At 37.7% G+C, this 8983-nt stretch overlaps 1 protein-coding gene across 4 annotated transcripts in view; it reads right to left on the reverse strand.

Annotated features, from left to right (window-relative positions):
* The window catches only part of SLC43A3 (solute carrier family 43 member 3), a 184435-nt gene that overhangs the window by 134543 nt on the left and 40909 nt on the right, over positions 1 to 8983 (reverse strand). The window lies entirely within an intron of this gene.

Below are 8983 nucleotides of genomic sequence, written 5' to 3' on the forward strand. Positions count from 1 at the left end.
AAGGGACATAATACTCATATGCTAAATCACTTGAAACTGATGCAGTATAACTGTAAAAAGCTGACAGGAAAATATCACCTGAGCATCTCTATGTAAAAAAGAAAGATATTTTACCTCACAATTTCCTCAGCTCAGCAGAGTAAGTTCTGTGTAAAAAGTTATATTTCAGCTGCTGTCCAGCTGCACGTAAAAAAAAAAATGAACAAATGAACAGCAGCCAATCAGCATCAGCAGTGCTGAGGTCATGAACTCTTTTACTGTGATCTCATGAGATTTCATAGTAAACTTCTTTAAACTGAATAATATGAGTGTGCACGAAGCTCACTCACTTGCCTGTCCCAGGACAGACATACTGATTTGCTGCTTAAAGTCCTTTGCAATGGGGTTTGAATACTTAGGACATTCTGAGGTTAAATATATTCTTTTTTACATAGAGATGTTCAGGTTATATTTTCTAGTCAGCTTTTTACAGCTATGCTGCATCACTTTCACATGTTTCAACATTTGGGTATCATGGCCCTTTAAGAATAACATAAACCCTGGTTTCTCAACAGCCGGGCCGCAGCCCAGTACTGTGCCGTGACGACCCTTCTGGTGGGCCACAACTTGACATGCCCCTGCTGCTCGCTGTCCTCCTACTGAACTGCCGCTACATGCACACACACACACACACATGCAATGGCACTCTGGCAGGTCTGCCCAGTATTCCTTATGTGTGAAATGACGGACCTGTCAGAGTGCCATTGCACATGTGCGCATGAAGCGGCAGTTCAATGGGAGGACAGCGCAGGATGAGTAGCAGATGGGACTGGATCTGGACACTGCAGGTAAGTGGTGCCAATCCACTGACACCAAGGAACCCACTAACACCGATAAAAGTATATATTTTCTTCCCCCATTAAAACTAATGCATTTTAAAATAAATATATATATATGTATACATATATATATATATATATATATATATATATATATATATATATATATATACATATGCATATATATATATACATATATATATATGTGTGTGTTTATACACATTTATATGTGTATAACTATAAATATATATATATATATAATATATATATATATATATATATATATATATATATACATACATATATACACACACAAATATAAACATATACAAACTACCGGGCCCTGGACACATCAGGCTAAAATTTAACAGGCCTTGAGGTCACTTGTGTTTAAAATCACTGACATAGACAACTAAGAGCGTGGAGCGGCTTTTAATGAATTTAGCCAAACATCACCTTCTTCTTAAAACAAATGGAATCCCCCTTTTAATCTCAGCCAGTTTTTTCCTGATATCCTCTAGAGATAACCCAGTAAAATAGACCTTGACTTATCTACTGCTTCATGCTCATCATTTCTTAAAGGATCATTACAATTTGAGATGATAATATAAAATAATAAATCGAATAAATAAAAAAACCTCTGCAATATACTTTCATTATTTATTTTGTCCCCTTTTTCTATAATTCCATTCTGAAATTGTGAGCTTTTCAGTTGCTGTTAGAAATGGAAATGCAGAACATTGTTATATTCCACACAGCCATTGGCTGCACACTCTAATGACCTATTTATAACTGTCCCTAATTGGCCACAGTTGAGAAGGTAACCTAAGTTACAACATGGCAGTTCCCATTGTTTTATAGACACTAAAACTTTACACTTATTTAAACAGCTAATGAAACTTTAAAATACATCTACATGTTATTGTCAGACTAATCTTTTCTTTGAATGCATCATTCTATCTAGCATTTATTTAGTGTTTAAAATCCCTTTAAAATATACTGTATGTAGCTTTATTAAACAGACAATTACCTTGATTAAATGAAACTCATCCATGAAAGGAGTGTAACTACAGGGTTCTCAGAAATCAAAATGAGACTGGGCCCGCACCTTCAGGAGCCCAACTGATATTTCAGTCAGTATTGGTTTTGCTACAGGGGGACCTAGTGTGGCTCAGGTTTCACCTGCATCATGTCCAGCGCCCCTGTGTGTCTTCCCTGCAAAACAGGGCTCAAAGTGTAATGAAAGTGTTTGGATTTGCCCTTACAAATATGAGGACAAGGTTTTCAAGATGGCTGTCACAGTTTGTTAGTACAGGGAAACCTGCCACCATATTCCCTTAAGATGGCTTCTGGTTTAGAACTATCAAATGGGAAAGAAAGACTCACAGTTTCTCTTCCTCCTATGTGGTTGCTGGCTCAGCTTCTGCTGATTTCAATCAACCAGAAAGGGCACAGTTAAAATGAGGGACTGGTCTCAGACTTGCCCTGGGGCCCATTGAGGTTTAGTAACACACTTGTGAGATACTAAGGTCGTGCATAAAAAAAAGCTCACCACAACTTTTCAGAATTCAAAGAGATTTGTACCCGCACCACTTGTCAGAGCATTGAGTTGCGAGATCGACTCCATTGAAATTAACGAAACTGCTCCTATCTTTATCCGTTAACTTCCCACCATATAGAAAAACTTCAACTGTCAAAGGATATTGTTTTGCTCCCAAAAAAGTATTTTTGATTTCCGACCAAGTTGGTTGCCAAGTTTCTTAAAGGGACATTATACACCAAAATGAATAAAGGCTATTTAAATAAAGCATTAAATGTAGATACAATTTGCAGTTGACATGCATTACCTATTTTACAGCTAATTCTTCTAAAATTGGGAAAAGACATGCAGGGTGTTTCACTAAATATGTATACCTACGTACTATACTCTTCTCACTGAGCTATTGTTTTCAACTCACTCCCTAACTAACTGTTGGCAGCCAGGAAGTCACTTATTCACATGCCTGGCTCACTGAAGCTGCAGCTGCACTGTTATATATGTCTGCTGAGAAACTGTTGTTTTAGTTTTAAAATGAAAAGAACAGTAAAATAGATACACAGACCTGCCTGAAACTCTCCAGCTATGACTGTCTCCTACCTCCTCAGGTAACACTGGTGTATAATGTCCCTTTAAGTGACCACAATACATAATTGTTTCATTTGTTAAAACTCCACCGCCATGAATGAGTTACATTAGTGAACTCACAATCAAAAATGTTTGTTTGCAATTCAGTAATGTAGGTGCAGGCCCTGTGAAAAGCACTCTCATGAACAAGTTTGTACTTAGAGTGCATGGAGACGCGTCCCCTATAAAAGCCAGGTAACAAAGGCGCAATCTCATTTAAGAGTCTCCTAGGCAGATACAATGTAGCAAAACAGTAGGTTCACACTTTACAGTTTAGTAATGTTAAAATCCAGTAAAGAAAATATTGTACGTTTTTTGCATAGAAATTCGTAGTCGCGATCTTGTTTACAAAATGGATCTTGTTTACAAAATGGAAACAGTGCTTTAACAATAGAAATAAATATTGTTAAAAGCAATCTTTGACTATAAAAATGACTATAATGATATAAAAATGATGCACAGTCTGCCCATCCTGACAATCGAAAAAATGCATTCAGATGATTTAGCAGTGCTGGATTGAAAAAGATTACAATAGGTTCCTATAAAAATTGCCATCCCCTTTTAAAACACAATTGATTTAAAAACAAAATGTATGCTTACCTGATAAATTAATTTCTTTCATGGTGGTGAGAGCCCACAAGCCATTACTCCTGGGTTTTAACTCCTGGCCACTAGGAGGAGGCAAAGATACCCAAAGTACTTAATACCTCCCAGCTCTCTGGTATTCTAGTCTGACTTATAGCCAAGAAAATAAATAGAAAGTAGAAAGGTAGGAAAGGACAAAGGGGTCTCGTGGACTTTCACCACCATGAAAGAAATGATTTTAAAAGGTAATCATTAATTTTGTTCTCTTTCATAACTTAATGAGAGTCCACAAGCCACCTGTCCTGGGAAACTAATACCCAAGCTGTGGAGTCTACGGTAATGAGGCTGGACAAACATTTTTTAAGGCAGATACCTAATTGCTAGACACTGCAGCCTGAAGGACTTTCCTACCAAACACATAAAAGTGGTAGAATTTAGAGAAAGTATGTTGCTGCCTTGCAAATGTATTAAATAGTATCCTCATTCTTGAAAATCCAAGAAGAAGAAACTGATCTAGAAAAAAGGGCAATAATGTGTTTTGGAGAAGACTATCACACCTCTATGTAATCCTTAATAATCAGGAGATTTAAACTGATGTAACCCTCTAAATTTTGCCGGGACCAAGGAACAAACAAATTAAAGGATTGTCTAAAAACCTTTGTAATTTGAAAGTAGAATTATAATGCTCTTGCAATATCTAAAAAAGAGACCATCAAATGAATTATTTGGATTAGGATAAGAGGATGGGCTATAATCTCCTGACTGATGATATCCGATAAATCACATTAGGTAAATAAATCAGAAAGTCCTCCAGCAAAAGGTATTGCTAAAAATTCATTAATAAAAACTTCCAAGACAGAAGCTAAATGTCCAAAGTGTAGGTTCAAAAAGAGAAACCTGAAAAGCTTGCAAAAAATCTAATTAATGTTCCAAAGAGTTGAACTTGGTTTAGACAATAGATATATCCTGTCTTAGGGGTCTATTAACAAGGGCCGAATGGCCCTTGTTTCCGTGCTCGCCGGAAAGAGGAGCGCCGGAAAGAACTGCTGGTGCAATGATAAATGAAGACAGTGTATGCTGTCGGCATTTATCGATGTGCGGCGGACATGGTTCGCTATAGCGGTTCATGTCTGTCCGCACATATATAAATAGACCCCTGAGTCTGAACAAAACTTTGATGTCAAGACGCTTTGAAATTTTCCTGTAGTATGAAACAGAAAAAACAAACTTATGACTCTCTAAAGAGTTAGCAGATAAGTCATTATCCAAACTGACTTGCAATAAGAAGAAGTCTTGTAATTCTAAACGAATGCCAGCTAAAACCCTGGTTTTCAAAAGCAGGTAAGAAACTGTCTAGATCATTTGATGCATTTTACTTTATGGCCTGAAATAAGGTGTTCAATACAGCATCAATCAAACCTCTTTGTTATAAAAAATAGATATACAATCTCTAATTCATAAAGATGATAGACTCTTGATCTTGATGATTGGAGAAAGCTTGACATGTGAATCTGATTTTCAAATCAAGTTCTGCAGGTTCTGACTGGAGCATTCAGATGAATGAAAAATGCTCTTTTCGATTTGAACTATGACTCTTGGAAACATAAGTCATGTGGGTAAATTTATCAAGCAGCGGATGCTGCTTTCTATGCCCGAGGTTTCTGGCTCGTCAAAAACCTAAGTTAAGAAGCTGCTCCTTAACTTGTCTGCCACCTTCTAACGGCCAATTTGCCACGAATGTGCAGGGGGCGGCATTGCACAAGCATTTTTTGTGAAATACTTGTGCAATGTTAAATGCCGAAAGCGTATGTTGTCAGCATTTAGCGATGCAGGGCGGACATGATTCGCTATAGCGAATCATGTTCGGCTGGAGTTTAATAAATTTACCCCATCGGGTCTAAGATAGTAAGATAGTGGGTGGGTGGGAGGGAGGGATTAAGTGCTCTTAAAACTTTGGGAATCTTTGCCTCCTCCTAGTGGCCAGGAGTTGAATCCCATAAATCCAATAAAATATGAAAATTAAAATTAAAAACATACCATATGTAGATGTTGGGGTCATAAAGAGACTTTCCTGCAGATGTCCTTTGCTATACAGGATAGCACATAATCAACACATGCAATCTATACATATGTAAATGGTGCCTTGTTCCTTGTATACATCGGGGCCGATTTATCAAGTGTCTGGTGGACATGATCCACTGTAGCGATCATGTCCGCAAGACATCGATAAATGCCGGCAGCATATGATGTCTGCATTTATCATTGCACAAGCAGTTCTGGTAAACTGCTTGTGCAATGCCGCCCCCTGCAGATTTGCGACCAATGCCGCTAGCAGGGGTGTCAATCAACCCAATCATATGAGATCAGGCGGATTGATGTCCGCAGCCTCAGAGGCGTGTGGAAACAGGGGTATACAGCCCCATTCAGGCCGTGATAAATCGGCCCCATCCTCTTCATTCAGAAGGAATAAAGCTTTAATGAATCAATACTATTTATGTTAACAAACCTCTAGAATGTCTCCTATGGCCATTTCAGAGTGTTTTACATATGTGCAAGATAATAGACTGTTCGCAAATAGTCATGACATAGTGTTAAAGATGTCCAAATGCCCTTTCAAGGACCTATCAAGTGCCTAGAGGTGTCTCAAAAAAAAGTGTTGAAAAGAAAATAGAATTGTGGAAATGGATTGTGATTGCTGAGAACTATTTGGCCCTATATGAGAAAAAGAGCTTTTATCAAGGATCCAAAAACCCATTTGCAGTAATCAGCCAAAAACATATTGTGATTGCACCAAATTGAAAAGTAGCCCTTTCTGCCCCAAACAACAACCAGAAATCACTGCCACACTGCCAATAGATTGTGATAGAGGCCTGTATATGTTAATAGGAGGAATGCCCACTGGAAATGGGCTAAACAAGTGAATTCCAAACATGGCCCCTATCGATGAGGAACCTTAGCAGCTTAATAAGCCACCATAAATCCCAATGATTCCTTTACACTCAGTTAAAGGGACAGTACATTTAAAATTCAACTTTTATGATTCAAAAAGAACATGCAGAATACCAAGAGAATTGAGCCAATAGTAAATTAGAAAGTTATTTAAAATTGGATGCTCTATCTAAATCTTGAAAGTTTAATTTTGACCTTACTGTCCATTTAAAGTGAAATAAAACACTTTGAGATTGTACTATAAAATGTTTAATTATGAATAGCAAATATGTTTGCAATATACTTTCATTATTTGTTCTTCCTCTTTCTTCTAGGAATGAATACATAGACACTACAACCCTTGAAAGTACTCTGTGAGACGACGAAACACATAGGGAGTTTTGTCTCATACCGGCTTCCGTAGTTACCCCTGAGACGCCAACCGGTGTCTAAACAAGGAGTTAGATATACACAGCAGTGGATTGGCAACTGGGTTGATTAAAAACGACAGGGCGCTGTTATTATGAGTAAAGTGTAATGCAAAGCTAGAGCGCACTTCTATAGGTTCCAATGGGAGCCTCGGTCTGATGCCGTCAGAGACGTCATCAGAACCTTGTGCAGCAAAGGGGTAAGTAGCGCAGCAATGGCAGCATATTTTTAAAAATATAAGTATATGGTTGTATACATAAATATTTATGTGATAATATGTGTATATACATATATTAACAAATAAATATGCATGTTTATAGTCATATACATATATATTTACTGGGCAAACAGGCTTGCAATAACTGGCCCAATTTTTGTTAAACACTCTGGATAGCGTTTGCTGATTGTTGGCTACATTTAGCCAAATGGGCCGGCTTCAAAGCTTTCATTCCTGCTTTTTCAAATAAAGATACCAAGAGAACGAAGAAAAATTGATAATAAGAGTAAATTAGAAAGTTGCTTAAAATTGCATGCTATATCGGAATCATGAAAGAAAAAAATTGGGTTTAGTATCCCTTTAAGAACATCCCACTGAAAGTGTGATAATTTAGTAAGCAATATCTACTATTACAAATCATGTAAGGCATCTTCATGGATTATAAATTACAAAACTTCAGCTATAGATGCTAAATGCTACAGAGCAACTTGATAATGAAGAGAGAGCTAAAAACACAATTGCCTGTCTAACTCAACTCCATTTGCAGAGATAACAGCACACAGGAAAGCTGCAAAAGCTGGAGTATGACCTGACCCTTGACCTGCACAAGCTGCACTTTCCACCGATCAGTGGAGTGAAGTATACAGCTCAGCTCATTGAAACTATTCAGGACATCAGGAGTCACAGAGGTGACACTGACATCTCCTAAAGCCGGCACTGCTGTTCTGCTCCACCCACCTTCTCCTTTTACACTCTCTACAGAAGCCTACGTGGTGCTAATTTATAGCAGGTACAGGGGCACAAAAGTTAATTAAAAATAAATACAACTAATAAAGGTAAAATAAATTGCAAAATCCTGCAGCTATTTGTAACTTATGTCCCAGATTTTTTACTTCCAAGTAGGGAGCTGTGTACCCAAAAAACTAAGCTGTGCACAGTGGCTGTTGGCCTTCTAAAAGGACAGGCCTGGTAGCAGTGGTGAGACCCCTGTATTTACGCCCCTGCTTCTGGCGATGTTTGTGCACAAGCGAAAGTGCTAAATAGCGTGCCACTTGTAATAAAGCCATAGTTACTAAGGGGCCGATTATCTACGATTAATACTGTGCATATTTAATACAATCTATTTCTGTGTAATTTACATACAAATTTTACATTTTTTAAAATACACTTTTTGGTGAACACTTTTGTTAGGATTTTTTAAGCACCTTAAAGTGAAGGCAAACTTTGATGAATGAAAGCCGTTTTTTTAAATACTATTAAAAACAGGAGCACTTTTATTCATCAAAGTTTAGAAGGCAGCCGTTTTGATTAAAAACTTACCTTTGTGTTTTTCACAGCCAGAGCAGCTTCCCCCACCCGGAGATCCTCTCTTCACACGTCATCAATGACTAATCCAGCTTCCTCCAATCACGGCATAGCCTCAGGCAATGACTACCCTGGGGGGAAAGACGTGATTGGCAGGAGCTGGATTAGTCATTGATGGCGTGTGAAGAGAGGATCTCTGGGTGGGGGAAGCTGCTCTGGCTGTGCAAAGAAGAGAGGTAAGTTTTTAATCAAAACGGCTGCTTTGTAAACTTTGATGAATGAAAGTGCCCCTGTTTTTAATAGTATTTTTAAAAAACGGGCTTTCATTCATCAAAGTTTACCTTCACTTTAACAATAAAATTTTAACCTGAGTATTTTTATGATAATGGTTCAATTGTTTATTTTGTATGATTTTTAAATTACAAATTTTATTCTGCACTTTTGTAAAGTATGCATCTCCTCATACGAAAATGCAGTGTACATCCCTTAGAGAGACACCCTGTTTTCAGGGTAAAAAGTGGCTTTATAGAATTCCAC

This window comes from Bombina bombina, chromosome 9, assembly GCF_027579735.1.
Source record: "Bombina bombina isolate aBomBom1 chromosome 9, aBomBom1.pri, whole genome shotgun sequence".
Lineage (NCBI taxonomy): Eukaryota > Metazoa > Chordata > Amphibia > Anura > Bombinatoridae > Bombina > Bombina bombina.